Consider the following 21,505-nt stretch of genomic DNA (forward strand, 5'->3'; position numbering starts at 1 on the left):
CTATATTTTAACACTACTTGACCTATTTATTTTCGCTCAAAAGCAATGTAAACTAAATATTGTACTGTTGTACTCGGCCTTATTATGATACTAAGTTGTTCTTCCGAAGGACAACATGTGTACTCGAATTGTTTTTAAACCAAGGGCAAAACATTCATATTTCCTCTTGCGTATGTTCCCAAGCTTTAGCTCTTCAAAGTTGTTTATTTCACACGATAAATATAATAGTTTTCGACTGCATAACTCAGAGTGCAGTGCACTAGCTTTTGCAGCTGGAACACACTCTCTCCACAAATATATTTGTCTCAATAAATTTCCTTAAATTGAAGCTCGAGGAATTTGTCTTTATTATGATTTCCATGACAAATTGGCGTAGTCATTGCAGTTTCCCTAATTTAACGGGAAGTGAACCCCAAAATGAATCTCTAAACAGGACTCTCTCAGCTGAAAGGGAGAGAGCCATAGCGCGACCCCAGCTGATAGGGGGGTCTGCGGCTTGGCAGCCTTAATTACTGGCCAGTGACTCATGCTAGGAGAGTTATCTTAATTAATAAATTAATGATACCTGTATGGGAAGAAAAAGGTGCCTTAGAGACCATAATTTAAAAAAAAAGACTTTGAGGTTCATGAAAGGATAAACACCGGTGTGCGCTCCCCTGTAGTATTTGTAAATGATTTCCGCGGTTGTTGTTATTGTTATATATATGTTCTAAAGTATTTTTCAGAAGGAACGATGAGCAATGAACTCAACGCCCCCTCACAGGTCGTCCCATAGCCTCGGTAAAGATATCCGGAGCGAGAAAGAAGGTGAACTCCTTAAAGAGGACAGATAAGGGAGTCAAAATGAGTAAGAAAATGAAAAGAAACAATCGTAAAGCAACGGAATGAGGTATGAAAACCTATATATCCCGCATAGGGATCTAATGAAGCTGACCCACTCTCGAAACAAAAAACAGGGGAGTAAAAGTAAATAGAAGATTAAGGTAAACACGTAACAGATGAGTTCCCGCAGAGAAAGGGAATTCAGATTTTCTGTAGCCGTGAGATAAGGCTAACGGTGAACTGTGATATTTGTGAGCTGTGAAAATCTGTATTTTGTTTAACCAATTAATTTTAGTCAAAGCATGAAGTGGGTTGTATTTTTTATCGTCGGTCTTTGTGAGTCAGAGATTATAACTGAATTGATTTTTGTTGAGATTTCTCTAATGAACGGAAACATTGGAAATTACGATCAGTTTAAAAGAAAGTGCCTTTACGAATAAAAGTAATTGAATATGAATAAGTTTTTAGATTACGTTAAAAAACGTAAATGTCATCATGCCAAGTTCTCCTCCCTTTAGATTCGGCAGGAAACCGTAACCATTTCAGCAGACATTTGATTTTTTCTGAATTGACAAAGAAAAAATATACGTCTCTAAGCATATCTAATGCCTGTAAAATCAATCATTCGAAATTGACTTAAGTGTGTGCTATTTATATCCCCCTCCCAGGGGATGTTTTGCTGCTTCTAAAATACTCTTATGGTGCATCTTGGCTTTGAAGGATGGGATCCCACCCGGCATAAATGGGGGCTGGGTTCCCAATAATGATAATCATTTGAATGAAGGAAATGAGTCCCTCGAACACTGGTTAGCAAATAGAGGGTAAGAGGCTATCATGCAAGGGGCCAAGAAGCATTTAACCCCCAGGAAGGATGTACCCCACCTAGCGACACTATCCCCTATTAGGCAGACAGACACTCTGCAAATTAGGAGCAGTAATACATTGCATTGATAATGGAATGTTTATGGAACTGCCTCAAATACGAGCTCACCAGCTACAAAATTTAAAAACTTCTGAGCCTGCGCCCGATCGCTCTGTGTCTGTGTTCTATGCTGGCAGCTGAACCTTAACCCTTACAGGACCACTGTTTAAAAAAAAATATTTTTTAAACTGCAGGAAGTCTTACAAGATTAATGATCCTTGGGCACAGCTATTAAAACACCTGATAGAGTCCAGATGAGAGAAGATAGTGACCCATTGCACGGCTTGGTATGCTCGTGAGGATGAGCACGCATACAATTTATAAATGCAAAGTCACTTAGGACAGCAGACATCATTGCATGTAACTCCCTTTTATTTTTCGGTGTTGTGGGATTAGGAATGTTAGTACAGTTGACCCACAGTCAGAGGGACCTTTTTAGGATGGGTTTAACTTCAGAATCCTATTTAACATTGGCCGTAAGACATCCCGCTAAGGCAAAGCAAATAGGAGAAGTGATCAAAGAGGCCAAAGGAAAAAAGTAATACAGGGGATGTATATTGAAATGGACGGACAAAATTGCCTGATAGAATTTTATGGCAAACAGGAGGGCAAAGTGACCTGGATAGAGGAGCAATGGCCCGCTACATTTGAAAGACAACAACGTCCCCGAGAGAGCCATCATTTACTCCCTTCAATCCTGGCCCAGGTACAGGCACATCTATGGGCCCAACATAAAAATCATGTTGGAAAAGTACATTCTGCCCCACGCATAGGGTGCAGTTACAGAAGAACGCTGCCCTACCCTGCTTAAAACTATACAGGTTGGCATCGGAAGCAGAAAAAGGGATAGAGGGAGTGATCAATGCACAATTACAGCAAGCGGTGCTGAAGAGAACACAAAGCCCCTGTAACACCCCTATACTCCCCATTCCAAAGGTAGGAAGATCCAACGAGTGGTGGTTTGTGCAAGATCTCAGAGCTATCAATAAAATTGTTATCACTATTGCTCCATTGGTGCCGGACACAAATGTCATTTTGTCTTCTATACCACCAACAACGGATACTTTCTCAGCCATTTTCTCCATACCATTGCACCCATAAAGTCAATATTTATTTGCCTTTACATATCGGAATTAGCAGTATTAAAAGAGACTTGGACGAGTGCCAGTTGTCTGCAGGCTCAACATTCCCTCAATATGATGACGATTTATTGATAGCCTCAGAGGTAGGGCTAGTTTGTCAACAGAATACCCTTTTGTTATTATCACATCTGGCAGAAAGAGGGCGTAGGATCTCAATGGACAAGCTGCAATTCTGTCAGGAGACAGCAGTATTTGGGATTTCAGCTGCAGCAAGGGAAGCAGAGGCTTAGGTCTGAAAGCGTACAGGCTGTAGCAAGGGTTCCAACTCCACGCACGAAAAAGGAAACCTTTACCTTCCTCGGAATGGTGGGCTATTTCAGGCAGTGGATACCGGACTGTAGAGAGATGGACGCAGTATTGCGCAAGGCTACCCTAAAGGATGCCTCTTCAGTTATTACCTGGATCCCAGAGAGGGAGCAAGCATTTCATAATTTGAAACAAGCCATGATTAGCACCCCTGCCTTGGGACTTCCTAATTTCAGCAAGCCCGTTGCTCTTTATTTGAATGAAGCAGGGGGATTTGCAACAAGCATCCTGGTGCAAGAGCATTGAGGGGGGGAAAAAAAACCTTGCCTATTACCCGGTGTGGTAAACGGTATGCCAAATTGCTTAAGAGTAGTAGCAGCCACAGCGGCCATAGTAGAGAAAAAAAAAATCATCAGTTTTGCTGCTGCTTAATTCATCCGCAATGCAGCATTTTACTGCGGCTCGACACACTGGGTACGAAGTAATCCTCTCTTAAACCCACTTTACCTACAAGCGAGCGCCAGCTATCAACCCTACAACACTCTTACCCGCGCCCTCGGAAGCAGAACATATGTATGATCATGACTGTTTACAATTGGTTGAAGACACCACAACCCCTCAACCTGATTTATTGAGTTGCCCACTAGAAAATCCAGACATCATCTTTTTCACCAATGGGTCAGCAAACCGACCAAATGATATGACCCTCCTGGTCGGCTATGCAATAGTAACTCCATTCGAGATAGTGGAAGCTTTTGCTCTGCCTTCGGGAATGTTTGCTCAAGCGGCCGAATAGTTTGCCCTTACTAAAGCATGTATTCTAGTTAAAAATAAAACAGTCAATATTTATATGATTCCCGATCCGCTTTTGGGGTAGTACATGATTTTGGCCATTATAGAAAAACAGGGGATTCATAACTTCCTCCGGCCAACCTATTAAACATGCTAATTGGTTTTAAATTTACTAAATGCTGTTCAGCTGCCCAGTAATATAGCCGTTTTAAAGTGTGAAGCGCATACTATCGCAGACAATGAAGTCTCATGCGACAATAGTTTGCTGATAAAATAGCAAAGGAAGGGGCTCTCAAACAGCAGCCACAACTGCAAGCGGCTGCAGTTGAACTTCCATCCACCATAACAGAACCAAAGTTAAAACAGGCACAGGAGCAAGCCTCTCTACAGGAGCATCGTTGTTGGCGAAAAGCAGGTTGCTATCAAGACAATTTTGATAGGTGGATAAGGGCTTTGAAAATAGACCAAATGTATGAAGCTCTCAGAGAAATTATACTTTTGGAGGAGTTTAAAAATTCAATTCCTGATGTAGTGAAAAATCATGTGGAAGAACAGAGGGTTAAAACTGCGAGATTAGCAGCAGAAATGGCAGATGATTATGAATTAGTTCATAAATCAAAGATTGGTTTCCGACATCAGTTTCAGCCTGTGAGGGATAGAAACTGGGGACATGAGAAATAGTCAAGTGGTAAAGGTCAAGGTGATCTGATGGGAGATAATAAGGAGAGTGTACCTCGGAATCCAGGAGGGTGGGAAAGAAATGAAAAGTTTCAAATGTTTCAGTGTAATAAACTAGGCCATGTAAAGTCAGTGTTGGTGGTTGAAGAAAAGCACTGGGAAGGCTGATGTGGTAAAACAGGATAAGACAGTGGGGTTTGTTAAAGTGGTAAAGGAAAGCCCAAGTGAAGCGAAGGAGGTGCAAAAGATTGTACAGCCTGATCAAGAGGTGATTGATAAGAAGGTGCCAGATCTTTTTAAAGAATTTACTTGTGTGGGTAAAGTTTACTCGTGTATCAGGAGGAGCAGGTAAAGAAGTCACAATTTTTAAGAGATACGGGAGCTAGTCAATCTTTGATGGTAAGAGATGAGGAGTTATGTAGTCTGGGAAGAATGTTGCCAGAAAACGTGGTAATATGTGGAATGCAGAGTGAGAGGAGTAGTGTTCCATTCTATAAGGTAAGGTTGGAAAGTCCAGTGAAGAGTGGTGAAGTGGTAGTAGGAGTAATAGAGAAACTATCTTGTCCAGGAATACAGTTTCATAGATTATCATAGAATTTATCTTGGGTAATGATATAGCTGGAGCGCAGGTGGGAGTGATGCCTACTGTGGTTGATAAGCCAGTGGAAAATCAGACAACCGAAGTGTTGAAGGACGAATATCTGGGATTGGGATACCAATGGGCATTAACAGTGACAGGGGAACTCATTTCGCTAGCAAATTGACCAAAGCCCCAACAGAAGCCATGGGATTTAATTGGAAATTGCAAATACCATATCAGTCACAATCCTCAGGAATGGTGGAAAGGGCGGATGGAATAATTAAAACTGCAGTTGCAAAAGTGTGTCAACAAAATGGGCTGCTGTGGCCAGATGCCATACCCATAGTAACGTATGCCCTGAGAAATCAGAGAAATCATAATACGGGTTTAACCCCGTATGAGATATTAATGGAACATCCCATGACAACTGGAACTAAACCCCCAAAGACTCCAGCGGCAGTAGCCTTAATATGGGCAGATGAGGCATCGCTAAAATATGCCCAGGCCATGTTTGAAACCGCTGAAAAAAAAACATTTTTTTAAAACATGAAAAGGTGCAACAGGCTCAGATGCATCCAAAAGAGGGAAATACGCACCCTTTAAAGCTGGAGATCAAGTATATGTGAAAGCACTAAACAAAGATTATTTTTCTCCCAGGTGGAATGGACCCTACCAAGAGCTGCTAACAACCCGAACAGCCGTTAAAGTAAAAGAAAAGCCAGATGGGATCCACGCAACTCGTGTAAACTACATCATACGGAACTTTGAGAGTATTAGCGAAACGCTGACCTGAAGAGAATGACGGTGTTGATGTTTTTATCTTATCATATTAATCCAACATCATGTAGAGGGTAAACTGCATACTAACACCTTAATATACATGTCTCACTCATACGCAGAGAGAGTAAATAAATTCAGTTGTTAGGTTTGTACACAAACTCCCAGATGCTTGGGGGAGGGCTTCCCTGTGCGACCTATCCCATTCACCAGTAAAGTGATAGCAGAATGGATTCTAAGACAAAATAGTACAGGATGTGGTGAAGATGCACAGAATATGTTAGATTGGAGATTAGCTGGATACGATACGAATAGGTTTGAGGAATGGTGGTAGCCTAGATTTAATGTGACACGCCAGCCGCCCTGTTTGATCCTTCCCAATTTTACTGGAGTCCCAAAAGGAAGTATATGCTTTAAGAATCATAAAACATATGGGACATACCCAGTCGGCACGAGTCAGTGAGATCAGACCTTGAATTGGCAACCTCCTATGTTCCACCTTACAGCTAAAGGACTATTCATTTTTGATTGACCAGGAGTTGAAAATCAAACTAGTGGAGGCTCCTGGGAAGGGGATCGATTAGACTAATGATGACTGATAGTAAAGGAAACCTGACCGCATATAACGGCACGTATTTTATCTCTGGCCATACCAGAAAATTGGGAAGGCTCCTGCTATTTGGGATATGTAGTCCCTTATGTGCATCACATTCAGCAACTGCAGGACCATCCCCATCACAGGACGACACAAAGTGTTATGACATGGGCACAAATGCTACCACCATTAGGAATCGCCACTAATGCATACGAACTACGTGACATCCTTGAGCAGGTAGCTAATGACACTGCAGAAGCTGTTAACCAGATAGAAACTGAGATGGTTGCTATAAGAGCGGTTGCCCTGCAGAATAGAATGGACGGTGATTTCTTGTTAGCTGAAAAGGGAGGCACTTGTGCCCTGATTGGAAGTGACTGTTGCACGTACATCCCTGATAACTCAGAGAAAATTGATTATCTGGTGGATCACATTCGTACAGAGGGAACAAGATTACACGAAAATGAGGGATGGGACTTTGGCTTTGGATGGTCGGATCGTCAGAACAGAGGATTGTTCTGGATTATAATCGCCATTGTAATCTTGTTTGTCGTACGGTTACTGTTTTGATGTTGCGCAAGATATTTTTATTGTACTAACACGGGAGAACCGCCCTAGCTGCCTTGCCTCCTTGCTACCAGGCTCATAACACGCAGGGAACTGTCATACGTCGGTTCCCCTTATATTATAAACCACCCTTGTCTACGGAGGACACGATAATTTACTAAAAGGTGTTGATCTTTTGAGGGAATTGTGGAAGGGAAGTTACCAATTTAGAAGCATGCTGGGAATATTGACTATATTTTAACACTGCTTTTGAGCGAAAAGAAGGTGGTCAAGTAATGTAAACTAAATACTGCTTGTTGTATGTTGTACTCGGCCTTATTATGATAATACGTTGTTCTTCCGAAGGACAACAAAATGCGGACTCGAATTGTTTTTAAACCAAGGGCAAAACATTCATATTTCCTCTTGCGTATGTTTCCAAGCTTTATCTCTTCAAAGTTGTTTATTTCACACTATAAATATAAGGGTTTTCGACTGCATAACTCAGAGTGCAGTGCACTAGCTTTTGCAGCTGGAACACACTCTCTCCACAAATATATTTGTGTCAATAAATTTCCTTAAATCGAACCTCGACGAATTTGTCTTTATTATGATTTCCACGACAGGGGCACACCTCTATTTGGGCAGCGGGTGACAGCTGGGTCTGTGGGGGACACCTCTATTCGGGCAGCGGGTGACAGCTGGGTCTGCGGTGGGCACCTCTACTCGGGCAGCAGGTGACAGCTGGGTTTGCGGGGGACACCTCTATTTGGGCAGCGGTTGGAGACAGCTGGGTCTGCGGGAGACACCTCTACTCGGGCAGTGGGTGACAGCTGGGTTTGCGGGTGACACCTCTACTCGGGCAGCGCGTGGAGACAGCTGGGTATGTGGGGGACACCTCGACTCGGGCAGGGAGTGACAGCTGGGTTTGCGGTGGACACCTCTACACAGGCAGCGGGTGACAGCTGGGTCAGCGGGGGACACCTCTACTCGGGCAGCGGGAGACAGCTGGGTCTGCGGGGGACACTTCTACTCGGGCAGCGGGAGACAGCTCGGTTTACGGGAGAAAGCAGGGTATGCGGGGGACACCTCTACTCGGGCAGGGAGTGACAGCTGGGTTTGCGGTGGACTCCTCTACTCAGGCAGGGGGTGGAGGCAGCTGGGTCTGCGGGGGACACCTCTTCTCGGGCAGCGGTTGGAGACAGCTGGGTCTGCGGGAGACCTTTACTCGGGCAGTTGGTGACAGCTGGGTTTGCGGGTGACACCTCTACTCAGGCAGCGGGTGACAGCTGGGTCTGCGGGGGACACCTCTACTCGGGCAACGGCTGACAGCTGGGTCTGCGGGGGACACCTCTACTCGGGCAGGGAGTGACAGCTGGGTATGCGGGGGACACCTCTACTCAGGCAGGGGGTGGAGACAGCTGGGTCTGCGGGAGACACCTCTACTCGGGCAACGGGTGACAGCTGGGTCTGCGGGGGACACCACTACTCGGGCAGCGGGAGACAGCTGGGTAAGCGGGGGACACCTCTACTCGGGCAGCGGGTGACAGCTGGGTAAGCGGGAGACACCTCTACTCGGGCAGCGGGAGACACCTCTACTCGGGCAGCAGGTGGAGACAGCTGGGTTTGCGGGGGACACCTCTACTCGGGCAGCAGGTGGAGACAGCTGGGTCTGTGGGGGACACCTCTACTCGGGCAGCGGGAGACAGCTGGGTCTGCGGGAGACACCTCTACTCGGGCAGTTGGTGACAGCTGGGTATGCGGGGGACACCTCTACTCGGGCAGTTGGTGACAGCTGGGTTTGCGGGGGACACCTCTACCGGGGCAGCGGGTGACAGCTGGGTCTGTGGGGGACACCTCTATTCGGGCAGCGGGTGACAGCTGGGTCTGCGGGTGACACCTCTACTCGGGCAGCGCGTGGAGACAGCTGGGTATGCGGGGTCACCTCTACTCGGGCAGGCAGTGACAGCTGGGTTTGCGGTGGACACCTCTACTGAGGCAGCGGGTGACAGCTGGGTCTGCGGGGGACACCTCTACTCGGGCAGCGGGAGACAGCTGGGTCTGCGGGGGACACCTCTACTCGGGCAGCGGGAGACAGCTCGGTTTACGGGAGACAGCTGGGTATGCGGGGGACACCTCTACTCGGGCAGGGGGTGGAGGCAGCTGGGTCTGCGGGGGACACCTCTACTCGGGCAGCGGGAGACAGCTGGGTCTGCGGGGGACACCTCTACTCGGGCAGGGAGTGACAGCTGGGTTTGCGGTGGACACCTCTACTCAGGCAGGGGGTGGAGGCAGCTGGGTCTGCGGGGGACACCTCTTCTCGGGCAGCGGTTGGAGACAGCTGGGTCTGCGGGAGACCTTTACTCGGGCAGTTGGTGACAGCTGGGTCTGCGGGGGACACCTCTACTCGGGCAACGGGTGACAGCTGTGTCTGCGGGGACACCTCTACTCGGGCAGGGAGTGACAGCTGGGTATGCGGGGGACACCTCTACTCAGGCAGGGCGTGGAGACAGCTGGGTCTGCGGGAGACACCTCTACTCGGGCAGCGGGTGGAGACAGCTGGGTCTGCGGGGGACACCTCTACTCGGGCAGCGGGAGACAGCTGGTTAAGCGGGGGACACCTCGACTCGGGCAGCGGGAGACAGCTGGGTAAGCGGGGGACACCTCTACTCAGGCAGCGGGTGACAGCTGGGTAAGCAGGGGACACCTCTACTCGGGCAGCGGGAGACAGCTGGGTAAGCGGGGGACACCTCTACTCGGGCAGCAGGTGGAGACAGCTGGGTATGCGGGGACACCTCTACTCAGGCAGCGGGTGACAGCTGGGTCTGCGGGGGACACCTCTATTCGGGCAGCGGGTGACAGCTGGGTCTGCGGGGGACACCTCTACTCGGGCAGCAGGAGACAGCTGGGTCTGCGGGGACACCTCCACTCGGGCAGCGGGAGACAGCTCGGTTTACGTGAGACAGCTGGGTATGCGGGGGACACCTCTACTCGGGCAGGGAGTGACAGCTGGGTTTGCGGTGGACACCTCTACTCAGGCAGGGGGAGGAGGCAGCTCGGTCTGCGGGGAACACCTCTACTCGTGCAGCGGGAGACAGCTGGGTATGCGGGGGACACCTCTACTCAGGCAGGGGGTGGAGACAGCTGGGTCTGCGGGAGACACCTCTACTCGGGCAGCGGGTGGAGACAGCTGGGTATGCGGGGGACACCTCTACTCGGGCAACGTTGACAGCTGGGTCTGCGGGGGACACCTCTACTCGGGCAGCGGGAGACAGCTGGGTAAGCGAGGGACACCTCTACTCAGACAGCGGGAGACAGCTGGGTAAGCGGGGGACACCTCTACTCGGGCAGCGGGTGACAGCTGGGTAAGCGGGGGACACCTCTACTCGGGCAGCGGGAGACAGCTGGGTAAGCGGGGGACACCTCTACTCGGGCAGCAGGTGGAGACAGCTGGGTTTGCGGGGGACACCTCTGCTCGGGCAGCAGGTGGAGACAGCTGGGTCTGTGGGGGACACCTCTACTCGGGCAGCGGGTGACAGCTGGGTTTGCGGGGGACACCTCTACTCGGGCAGCGGGTGACAGCTGGGTCTGCGGGAGACACCTCTACTCGGGCAGCGGTTGGAGACAGCTGGGTTTGCGGGGGACACCTCTACTCGGGCAGGGAGTGATAGCTGGGTATGCGGGGGACACCTCTACTCAGGCAGGGGGTGGAGACAGCTGGGTCTGCGGGAGACACCTCTACTCGGGCAGCGGGTGGAGACAGCTGGGTCTGCGGGGGACACCTCTACTTGGGCAACGTGTGACAGCTGGGTCTGCGGGGGACACCTCTACTCGGGCAGCGGGAGACAGCTGGTTAAGCGGGGGACACCTCGACTCGGGCAGCGGGAGACAGCTGGGTAAGCGGGGGACACCTCTACACCTCTACTCAGGCAGCGGGTGACAGCTGGGTAAGCAGGGGACACCTCTACTCGGGCAGCGGGAGACAGCTGGGTCTGCGGGAGACCTTTACTCGGGCAGTTGGTGACAGCTGGGTTTGCGGGTGACACCTCTACTCAGGCAGCGGGTGACAGCTGGGTCTGCGGGGGACACCTCTACTCGGGCAACGGGTGACAGCTGGGTCTGCGGGGGACACCTCTACTCGGGCAGGGAGTGACAGCTGGGTATGCGGGGGACACCTCTACTCAGGCAGGGGGTGGAGACAGCTGGGTCTGCGGGAGACACCTCTACTCGGGCAACGGGTGACAGCTGGGTCTGCGGGGGACACCACTACTCGGGCAGCGGGAGACAGCTGGGTAAGCGGGGGACACCTCTACTCGGGCAGCGGGTGACAGCTGGGTAAGCGGGAGACACCTCTACTCGGGCAGCAGGTGGAGACAGCTGGGTTTGCGGGGGACACCTCTACTCGGGCAGCAGGTGGAGACAGCTGGGTCTGTGGGGGACACCTCTACTCGGGCAGCGGGAGACAGCTGGGTCTGCGGGAGACACCTCTACTCGGGCAGTTGGTGACAGCTGGGTATGCGGGGGACACCTCTACTCGGGCAGTTGGTGACAGCTGGGTTTGCGGGGGACACCTCTACCGGGGCAGCGGGTGACAGCTGGGTCTGTGGGGGACACCTCTATTCGGGCAGCGGGTGACAGCTGGGTCTGCGGGTGACACCTCTACTCGGGCAGCGCGTGGAGACAGCTGGGTATGCGGGGTCACCTCTACTCGGGCAGGGAGTGACAGCTGGGTTTGCGGTGGACACCTCTACTGAGGCAGCGGGTGACAGCTGGGTCTGCGGGGGACACCTCTACTCGGGCAGCGGGAGACAGCTGGGTCTGCGGGGGACACCTCTACACGGGCAGCGGGAGACAGCTCGGTTTACGGGAGACAGCTGGGTATGCGGGGGACACCTCTACTCGGGCAGGGGGTGGAGGCAGCTGGGTCTGCGGGGGACACCTCTACTCGGGCAGCGGGAGACAGCTGGGTCTGCGGGGGACACCTCTACTCGGGCAGGGAGTGACAGCTGGGTTTGCGGTGGACACCTCTACTCAGGCAGGGGGTGGAGGCAGCTGGGTCTGCGGGGGACACCTCTTCTCGGGCAGCGGTTGGAGACAGCTGGGTCTGCGGGAGACCTTTACTCGGGCAGTTGGTGACAGCTGGGTCTGCGGGGGACACCTCTACTCGGGCAACGGGTGACAGCTGTGTCTGCAGGGACACCTCTACTCGGGCAGCGAGTGACAGCTGGGTATGCGGGGGACACCTCTACTCAGGCAGGGCGTGGAGACAGCTGGGTCTGCGGGGTCACCTCTACTCGGGCAGGGAGTGACAGCTGGGTTTGCAGTGGACACCTCTACTCAGGCAGCGGGTGACAGCTGGGTCTGTGGGGGACACCTCTACTCGGGCAGCAGGAGACAGCTGGGTCTGCGGGGACACCTCCACTCGGGCAGCGGGAGACAGCTCGGTTTACGTGAGACAGCTGGGTATGCGGGGGACACCTCTACTCGGGCAGGGAGTGACAGCTGGGTTTGCGGTGGACACCTCTACTCAGGCAGGGGGAGGAGGCAGCTCGGTCTGCGGGGAACACCTCTACTCGTGCAGCGGGAGACAGCTGGGTATGCGGGGGACACCTCTACTCAGGCAGGGGGTGGAGACAGCTGGGTCTGCGGGAGACACCTCTACTCGGGCAGCGGGTGGAGACAGCTGGGTCTGCGGGGGACACCTCTACTCGGGCAACGTTGACAGCTGGGTCTGCGGGGGACACCTCTACTCGGGCAGCGGGAGACAGCTGGGTAAGCGAGGGACACCTCTACTCAGACAGCGGGAGACAGCTGGGTAAGCGGGGGACACCTCTACTCGGGCAGCGGGTGACAGCTGGGTAAGCGGGGGACACCTCTACTCGGGCAGCGGGAGACAGCTGGGTAAGCGGGGGACACCTCTACTCGGGCAGCAGGTGGAGACAGCTGGGTTTGCGGGGGACACCTCTGCTCGGGCAGCAGGTGGAGACAGTTGGGTCTGTGGGGGACACCTCTACTCGGGCAGCGGGTGACAGCTGGGTTTGCGGGGGACACCTCTACTCGGGCAGCGGGTGACAGCTGGGTCTGCGGGAGACACCTCTACTCGGGCAGCGGTTGGAGACAGCTGGGTCTGCGGGGGACACCTCTACTTGGGCAACGTGTGACAGCTGGGTCTGCGGGGGACACCTCTACTCGGGCAGCGGGAGACAGCTGGTTAAGCGGGGGACACCTCGACTCGGGCAGCGGGAGACAGCTGGGTAAGCGGGGGACACCTCTACACCTCTACTCAGGCAGCGGGTGACAGCTGGGTAAGCAGGGGACACCTCTACTCGGGCAGCGGGAGACAGCTGGGTCTGCGGGAGACCTTTACTCGGGCAGTTGGTGACAGCTGGGTTTGCGGGTGACACCTCTACTCAGGCAGCGGGTGACAGCTGGGTCTGCGGGGGACACCTCTACTCGGGCAACGGGTGACAGCTGGGTCTGCGGGGGACACCTCTACTCGGGCAGGGAGTGACAGCTGGGTATGCGGGGGACACCTCTACTCAGGCAGGGGGTGGAGACAGCTGGGTCTGCGGGAGACACCTCTACTCGGGCAACGGGTGACAGCTGGGTCTGCGGAGGACACCACTACTCGGGCAGCGGGAGACAGCTGGGTAAGCGGGGGACACCTCTACTCGGGCAGCGGGTGACAGCTGGGTAAGCGGGAGACACCTCTACTCGGGCAGCGGGAGACACCTCTACTCGGGCAGCAGGTGGAGACAGCTGGGTTTGCGGGGGACACCTCTACTCGGGCAGCAGGTGGAGACAGCTGGGTCTGTGGGGGACACCTCTACTCGGGCAGCGGGAGACAGCTGGGTCTGCGGGAGACACCTCTACTCGGGCAGTTGGTGACAGCTGGGTATGCGGGGGACACCTCTACTCGGGCAGTTGGTGACAGCTGGGTCTGTGGGGGACACCTCTACTCGGGCAGCAGGAGACAGCTGGGTCTGCGGGGACACCTCCACTCGGGCAGCGGGAGACAGCTCGGTTTACGTGAGACAGCTGGGTATGCGGGGGACACCTCTACTCGGGCAGGGAGTGACAGCTGGGTTTGCGGTGGACACCTCTACTCAGGCAGGGGGAGGAGGCAGCTCGGTCTGCGGGGAACACCTCTACTCGTGCAGCGGGAGACAGCTGGGTATGCGGGGGACACCTCTACTCAGGCAGGGGGTGGAGACAGCTGGGTCTGCGGGAGACACCTCTACTCGGGCAGCGGGTGGAGACAGCTGGGTCTGCGGGGGACACCTCTACTCGGGCAACGTTGACAGCTGGGTCTGCGGGGGACACCTCTACTCGGGCAGCGGGAGACAGCTGGGTAAGCGAGGGACACCTCTACTCAGACAGCGGGAGACAGCTGGGTAAGCGGGGGACACCTCTACTCGGGCAGCGGGTGACAGCTGGGTAAGCGGGGGACACCTCTACTCGGGCAGCGGGAGACAGCTGGGTAAGCGGGGGACACCTCTACTCGGGCAGCAGGTGGAGACAGCTGGGTTTGCGGGGGACACCTCTGCTCGGGCAGCAGGTGGAGACAGTTGGGTCTGTGGGGGACACCTCTACTCGGGCAGCGGGTGACAGCTGGGTTTGCGGGGGACACCTCTACTCGGGCAGCGGGTGACAGCTGGGTCTGCGGGAGACACCTCTACTCGGGCAGCGGTTGGAGACAGCTGGGTCTGCGGGGGACACCTCTACTTGGGCAACGTGTGACAGCTGGGTCTGCGGGGGACACCTCTACTCGGGCAGCGGGAGACAGCTGGTTAAGCGGGGGACACCTCGACTCGGGCAGCGGGAGACAGCTGGGTAAGCGGGGGACACCTCTACACCTCTACTCAGGCAGCGGGTGACAGCTGGGTAAGCAGGGGACACCTCTACTCGGGCAGCGGGAGACAGCTGGGTCTGCGGGAGACCTTTACTCGGGCAGTTGGTGACAGCTGGGTTTGCGGGTGACACCTCTACTCAGGCAGCGGGTGACAGCTGGGTCTGCGGGGGACACCTCTACTCGGGCAACGGGTGACAGCTGGGTCTGCGGGGGACACCTCTACTCGGGCAGGGAGTGACAGCTGGGTATGCGGGGGACACCTCTACTCAGGCAGGGGGTGGAGACAGCTGGGTCTGCGGGAGACACCTCTACTCGGGCAACGGGTGACAGCTGGGTCTGCGGAGGACACCACTACTCGGGCAGCGGGAGACAGCTGGGTAAGCGGGGGACACCTCTACTCGGGCAGCGGGTGACAGCTGGGTAAGCGGGAGACACCTCTACTCGGGCAGCGGGAGACACCTCTACTCGGGCAGCAGGTGGAGACAGCTGGGTTTGCGGGGGACACCTCTACTCGGGCAGCAGGTGGAGACAGCTGGGTCTGTGGGGGACACCTCTACTCGGGCAGCGGGAGACAGCTGGGTCTGCGGGAGACACCTCTACTCGGGCAGTTGGTGACAGCTGGGTATGCGGGGGACACCTCTACTCGGGCAGTTGGTGACAGCTGGGTTTGCGGGGGACACCTCTACCGGGGCAGCGGGTGACAGCTGGGTCTGTGGGGGACACCTCTATTCGGGCAGCGGGTGACAGCTGGGTCTGCGGGTGACACCTCTACTCGGGCAGCGCGTGGAGACAGCTGGGTATGCGGGGTCACCTCTACTCGGGCAGGGAGTGACAGCTGGGTTTGCGGTGGACACCTCTACTGAGGCAGCGGGTGACAGCTGGGTCTGCGGGGGACACCTCTACTCGGGCAGCGGGAGACAGCTGGGTCTGCGGGGGACACCTCTACACGGGCAGCGGGAGACAGCTCGGTTTACGGGAGACAGCTGGGTATGCGGGGGACACCTCTACTCGGGCAGGGGGTGGAGGCAGCTGGGTCTGCGGGGGACACCTCTACTCGGGCAGCGGGAGACAGCTGGGTCTGCGGGGGACACCTCTACTCGGGCAGGGAGTGACAGCTGGGTTTGCGGTGGACACCTCTACTCAGGCAGGGGGTGGAGGCAGCTGGGTCTGCGGGGGACACCTCTTCTCGGGCAGCGGTTGGAGACAGCTGGGTCTGCGGGAGACCTTTACTCGGGCAGTTGGTGACAGCTGGGTCTGCGGGGGACACCTCTACTCGGGCAACGGGTGACAGCTGTGTCTGCAGGGACACCTCTACTCGGGCAGCGAGTGACAGCTGGGTATGCGGGGGACACCTCTACTCAGGCAGGGCGTGGAGACAGCTGGGTCTGCGGGGTCACCTCTACTCGGGCAGGGAGTGACAGCTGGGTTTGCAGTGGACACCTCTACTCAGGCAGCGGGTGACAGCTGGGTCTGCGGGGGACACCTCTACTCGGGCAGCAGGAGACAGCTGGGTCTGCGGGGACACCTCCACTCGGGCAGCGGGAGACAGCTCGGTTTACGTGAGACAGCTGGGTATGCGGGGGACACCTCTACTCGGGCAGGGAGTGACAGCTGGGTTTGCGGTGGACACCTCTACTCAGGCAGGGGGAGGAGGCAGCTCGGTCTGCGGGGAACACCTCTACTCGTGCAGCGGGAGACAGCTGGGTATGCGGGGGACACCTCTACTCAGGCAGGGGGTGGAGACAGCTGGGTCTGCGGGAGACACCTCTACTCGGGCAGCGGGTGGAGACAGCTGGGTCTGCGGGGGACACCTCTACTCGGGCAACGTTGACAGCTGGGTCTGCGGGGGACACCTCTACTCGGGCAGCGGGAGACAGCTGGGTAAGCGAGGGACACCTCTACTCAGACAGCGGGAGACAGCTGGGTAAGCGGGGGACACCTCTACTCGGGCAGCGGGTGACAGCTGGGTAAGCGGGGGACACCTCTACTCGGGCAGCGGGAGACAGCTGGGTAAGCGGGGGACACCTCTACTCGGGCAGCAGGTGGAGACAGCTGGGTTTGCGGGGGACACCTCTGCTCGGGCAGCAGGTGGAGACAGTTGGGTCTGTGGGGGACACCTCTACTCGGGCAGCGGGTGACAGCTGGGTTTGCGGGGGACACCTCTACTCGGGCAGCGGGTGACAGCTGGGTCTGCGGGAGACACCTCTACTCGGGCAGCGGTTGGAGACAGCTGGGTTTGCGGGGGACACCTCTACTCGGGCAGGGAGTGATAGCTGGGTATGCGGGGGACACCTCTACTCAGGCAGGGGGTGGAGACAGCTGGGTCTGCGGGAGACACCTCTACTCGGGCAGCGGGTGGAGACAGCTGGGTCTGCGGGGGACACCTCTACTTGGGCAACGTGTGACAGCTGGGTCTGCGGGGGACACCTCTACTCGGGCAGCGGGAGACAGCTGGTTAAGCGGGGGACACCTCGACTCGGGCAGCGGGAGACAGCTGGGTAAGCGGGGGACACCTCTACACCTCTACTCAGGCAGCGGGTGACAGCTGGGTAAGCAGGGGACACCTCTACTCGGGCAGCGGGAGACAGCTGGGTCTGCGGGAGACCTTTACTCGGGCAGTTGGTGACAGCTGGGTTTGCGGGTGACACCTCTACTCAGGCAGCGGGTGACAGCTGGGTCTGCGGGGGACACCTCTACTCGGGCAACGGGTGACAGCTGGGTCTGCGGGGGACACCTCTACTCGGGCAGGGAGTGACAGCTGGGTATGCGGGGGACACCTCTACTCAGGCAGGGGGTGGAGACAGCTGGGTCTGCGGGAGACACCTCTACTCGGGCAACGGGTGACAGCTGGGTCTGCGGGGGACACCACTACTCGGGCAGCGGGAGACAGCTGGGTAAGCGGGGGACACCTCTACTCGGGCAGCGGGTGACAGCTGGGTAAGCGGGAGACACCTCTACTCGGGCAGCGGGAGACACCTCTACTCGGGCAGCAGGTGGAGACAGCTGGGTTTGCGGGGGACACCTCTACTCGGGCAGCAGGTGGAGACAGCTGGGTCTGTGGGGGACACCTCTACTCGGGCAGCGGGAGACAGCTGGGTCTGCGGGAGACACCTCTACTCGGGCAGTTGGTGACAGCTGGGTATGCGGGGGACACCTCTACTCGGGCAGTTGGTGACAGCTGGGTTTGCGGGGGACACCTCTACCGGGGCAGCGGGTGACAGCTGGGTCTGTGGGGGACACCTCTATTCGGGCAGCGGGTGACAGCTGGGTCTGCGGGTGACACCTCTACTCGGGCAGCGCGTGGAGACAGCTGGGTATGCGGGGTCACCTCTACTCGGGCAGGGAGTGACAGCTGGGTTTGCGGTGGACACCTCTACTGAGGCAGCGGGTGACAGCTGGGTCTGCGGGGGACACCTCTACTCGGGCAGCGGGAGACAGCTGGGTCTGCGGGGGACACCTCTACTCGGGCAGCGGGAGACAGCTCGGTTTACGGGAGACAGCTGGGTATGCGGGGGACACCTCTACTCGGGCAGGGGGTGGAGGCAGCTGGGTCTGCGGGGGACACCTCTACTCGGGCAGCGGGAGACAGCTGGGTCTGCGGGGGACACCTCTACTCGGGCAGGGAGTGACAGCTGGGTTTGCGGTGGACACCTCTACTCAGGCAGGGGGTGGAGGCAGCTGGGTCTGCGGGGGACACCTCTACTCGGGCAGCGGGAGACAGCTGGGTCTGCGGGGGACACCTCTACTCGGGCAGGGAGTGACAGCTGGGTTTGCGGTGGACACCTCTACTCAGGCAGGGGGTGGAGGCAGCTGGGTCTGCGGGGGACACCTCTTCTCGGGCAGCGGTTGGAGACAGCTGGGTCTGCGGGAGACCTTTACTCGGGCAGTTGGTGACAGCTGGGTCTGCGGGGGACACCTCTACTCGGGCAACGGGTGACAGCTGTGTCTGCAGGGACACCTCTACTCGGGCAGCGAGTGACAGCTGGGTATGCGGGGGACACCTCTACTCAGGCAGGGCGTGGAGACAGCTGGGTCTGCGGGGTCACCTCTACTCGGGCAGGGAGTGACAGCTGGGTTTGCAGTGGACACCTCTACTCAGGCAGCGGGTGACAGCTGGGTCTGCGGGGGACACCTCTACTCGGGCAGCAGGAGACAGCTGGGTCTGCGGGGACACCTCCACTCGGGCAGCGGGAGACAGCTCGGTTTACGTGAGACAGCTGGGTATGCGGGGGACACCTCTACTCGGGCAGGGAGTGACAGCTGGGTTTGCGGTGGACACCTCTACTCAGGCAGGGGGAGGAGGCAGCTCGGTCTGCGGGGAACACCTCTACTCGTGCAGCGGGAGACAGCTGGGTATGCGGGGGACACCTCTACTCAGGCAGGGGGTGGAGACAGCTGGGTCTGCGGGAGACACCTCTACTCGGGCAGCGGGTGGAGACAGCTGGGTCTGCGGGGGACACCTCTACTCGGGCAACGTTGACAGCTGGGTCTGCGGGGGACACCTCTACTCGGGCAGCGGGAGACAGCTGGGTAAGCGAGGGACACCTCTACTCAGACAGCGGGAGACAGCTGGGTAAGCGGGGGACACCTCTACTCGGGCAGCGGGTGACAGCTGGGTAAGCGGGGGACACCTCTACTCGGGCAGCGGGAGACAGCTGGGTAAGCGGGGGACACCTCTACTCGGGCAGCAGGTGGAGACAGCTGGGTTTGCGGGGGACACCTCTGCTCGGGCAGCAGGTGGAGACAGCTGGGTCTGTGGGGGACACCTCTACTCGGGCAGCGGGTGACAGCTGGGTTTGCGGGGGACACCTCTACTCGGGCAGCGGGTGACAGCTGGGTCTGCGGGAGACACCTCTACTCGGGCAGCGGTTGGAGACAGCTGGGTTTGCGGGGGACACCTCTACTCGGGCAGGGAGTGATAGCTGGGTATGCGGGGGACACCTCTACTCAGGCAGGGGGTGGAGACAGCTGGGTCTGCGGGAGACACCTCTACTCGGGCAGCGGGTGGAGACAGCTGGGTCTGCGGGGGACACCTCTACTTGGGCAACGTGTGACAGCTGGGTCTGCGGGGGACACCTCTACTCGGGCAGCGGGAGACAGCTGGTTAAGCGGGGGACACCTCGACTCGGGCAGCGGGAGACAGCTGGGTAAGCGGGGGACACCTCTACACCTCTACTCAGGCAGCGGGTGACAGCTGGGTAAGCAGGGGACACCTCTACTCGGGCAGCGGGAGACAGCTGGGTCTGCGGGAGACCTTTACTGGGGCAGTTGGTGACAGCTGGGTTTGCGGGTGACACCTCTACTCAGGCAGCGGGTGACAGCTGGGTCTGCGGGGGACACCTCTACTCGGGCAACGGGTGACAGCTGGGTCTGCGGGGGACACCTCTACTCGGGCAGGGAGTGACAGCTGGGTATGCGGGGGACACCTCTACTCAGGCAGGGGGTGGAGACAGCTGGGTCTGCGGGAGACACCTCTACTCGGGCAACGGGTGACAGCTGGGTCTGCGGGGGACACCACTACTCGGGCAGCGGGAGACAGCTGGGTAAGCGGGGGACACCTCTACTCGGGCAGCGGGTGACAGCTGGGTAAGCGGGAGACACCTCTACTCGGGCAGCGGGAGACACCTCTACTCGGGCAGCAGGTGGAGACAGCTGGGTTTGCGGGGGACACCTCTACTCGGGCAGCAGGTGGAGACAGCTGGGTCTGTGGGGGACACCTCTACTCGGGCAGCGGGAGACAGCTGGGTCTGCGGGAGACACCTCTACTCGGGCAGTTGGTGACAGCTGGGTATGCGGGGGACACCTCTACTCGGGCAGTTGGTGACAGCTGGATTTGCGGGGGACACCTCTACCGGGGCAGCGGGTGACAGCTGGGTCTGTGGGGGACACCTCTATTCGGGCAGCGGGTGACAGCTGGGTCTGCGGGTGACACCTCTACTCGGGCAGCGCGTGGAGACAGCTGGGTATGCGGGGTCACCTCTACTCGGGCAGGGAGTGACAGCTGGGTTTGCGGTGGACACCTCTACTGAGGCAGCGGGTGACAGCTGGGTCTGCGGGGGACACCTCTACTCGGGCAGCGGGAGACAGCTGGGTCTGCGGGGGACACCTCTACTCGGGCAGCGGGAGACAGCTCGGTTTACGGGAGACAGCTGGGTATGCGGGGGACACCTCTACTCGGGCAGGGGGTGGAGGCAGCTGGGTCTGCGGGGGACACCTCTACTCGGGCAGCGGGAGACAGCTGGGTCTGCGGGGGACACCTCTACTCGGGCAGGGAGTGACAGCTGGGTTTGCGGTGGACACCTCTACTCAGGCAGGGGGTGGAGGCAGCTGGGTCTGCGGGGGACACCTCTTCTCGGGCAGCGGTTGGAGACAGCTGGGTCTGCGGGAGACCTTTACTCGGGCAGTTGGTGACAGCTGGGTCTGCGGGAGACACCTCTACTCGGGCAACGGGTGACAGCTGTGTCTGCAGGGACACCTCTACTCGGGCAGCGGGTGACGGCTGGGTCTGCGGGAGACACCTCTACTCGGGCAGCGGTTGGAGACAGCTGGGTTT

General features: G+C 57.1%; 1 protein-coding gene and 1 long non-coding RNA gene across 2 annotated transcripts in view; one reads left to right on the top strand and one right to left on the bottom strand.

Moving 5' to 3' along the window:
• The window catches only part of fcho2 (FCH and mu domain containing endocytic adaptor 2), a 337,179-nt gene that overhangs the window by 4,822 nt on the left and 310,852 nt on the right, over nt 1-21,505 (bottom strand). The window lies entirely within an intron of this gene.
• LOC140429304 (uncharacterized) lies at nt 586-7,688 on the top strand. The gene is made up of 2 exons (XR_011949031.1): nt 586-889; nt 5,840-7,688. It is a non-coding gene; the product is annotated as an uncharacterized lncRNA (long non-coding RNA).

The sequence above is a fragment of the Scyliorhinus torazame genome, chromosome 9 (genome assembly GCF_047496885.1).
Source record: "Scyliorhinus torazame isolate Kashiwa2021f chromosome 9, sScyTor2.1, whole genome shotgun sequence".
In the NCBI taxonomy this organism is placed as follows: Eukaryota; Metazoa; Chordata; class Chondrichthyes; order Carcharhiniformes; family Scyliorhinidae; genus Scyliorhinus; species Scyliorhinus torazame.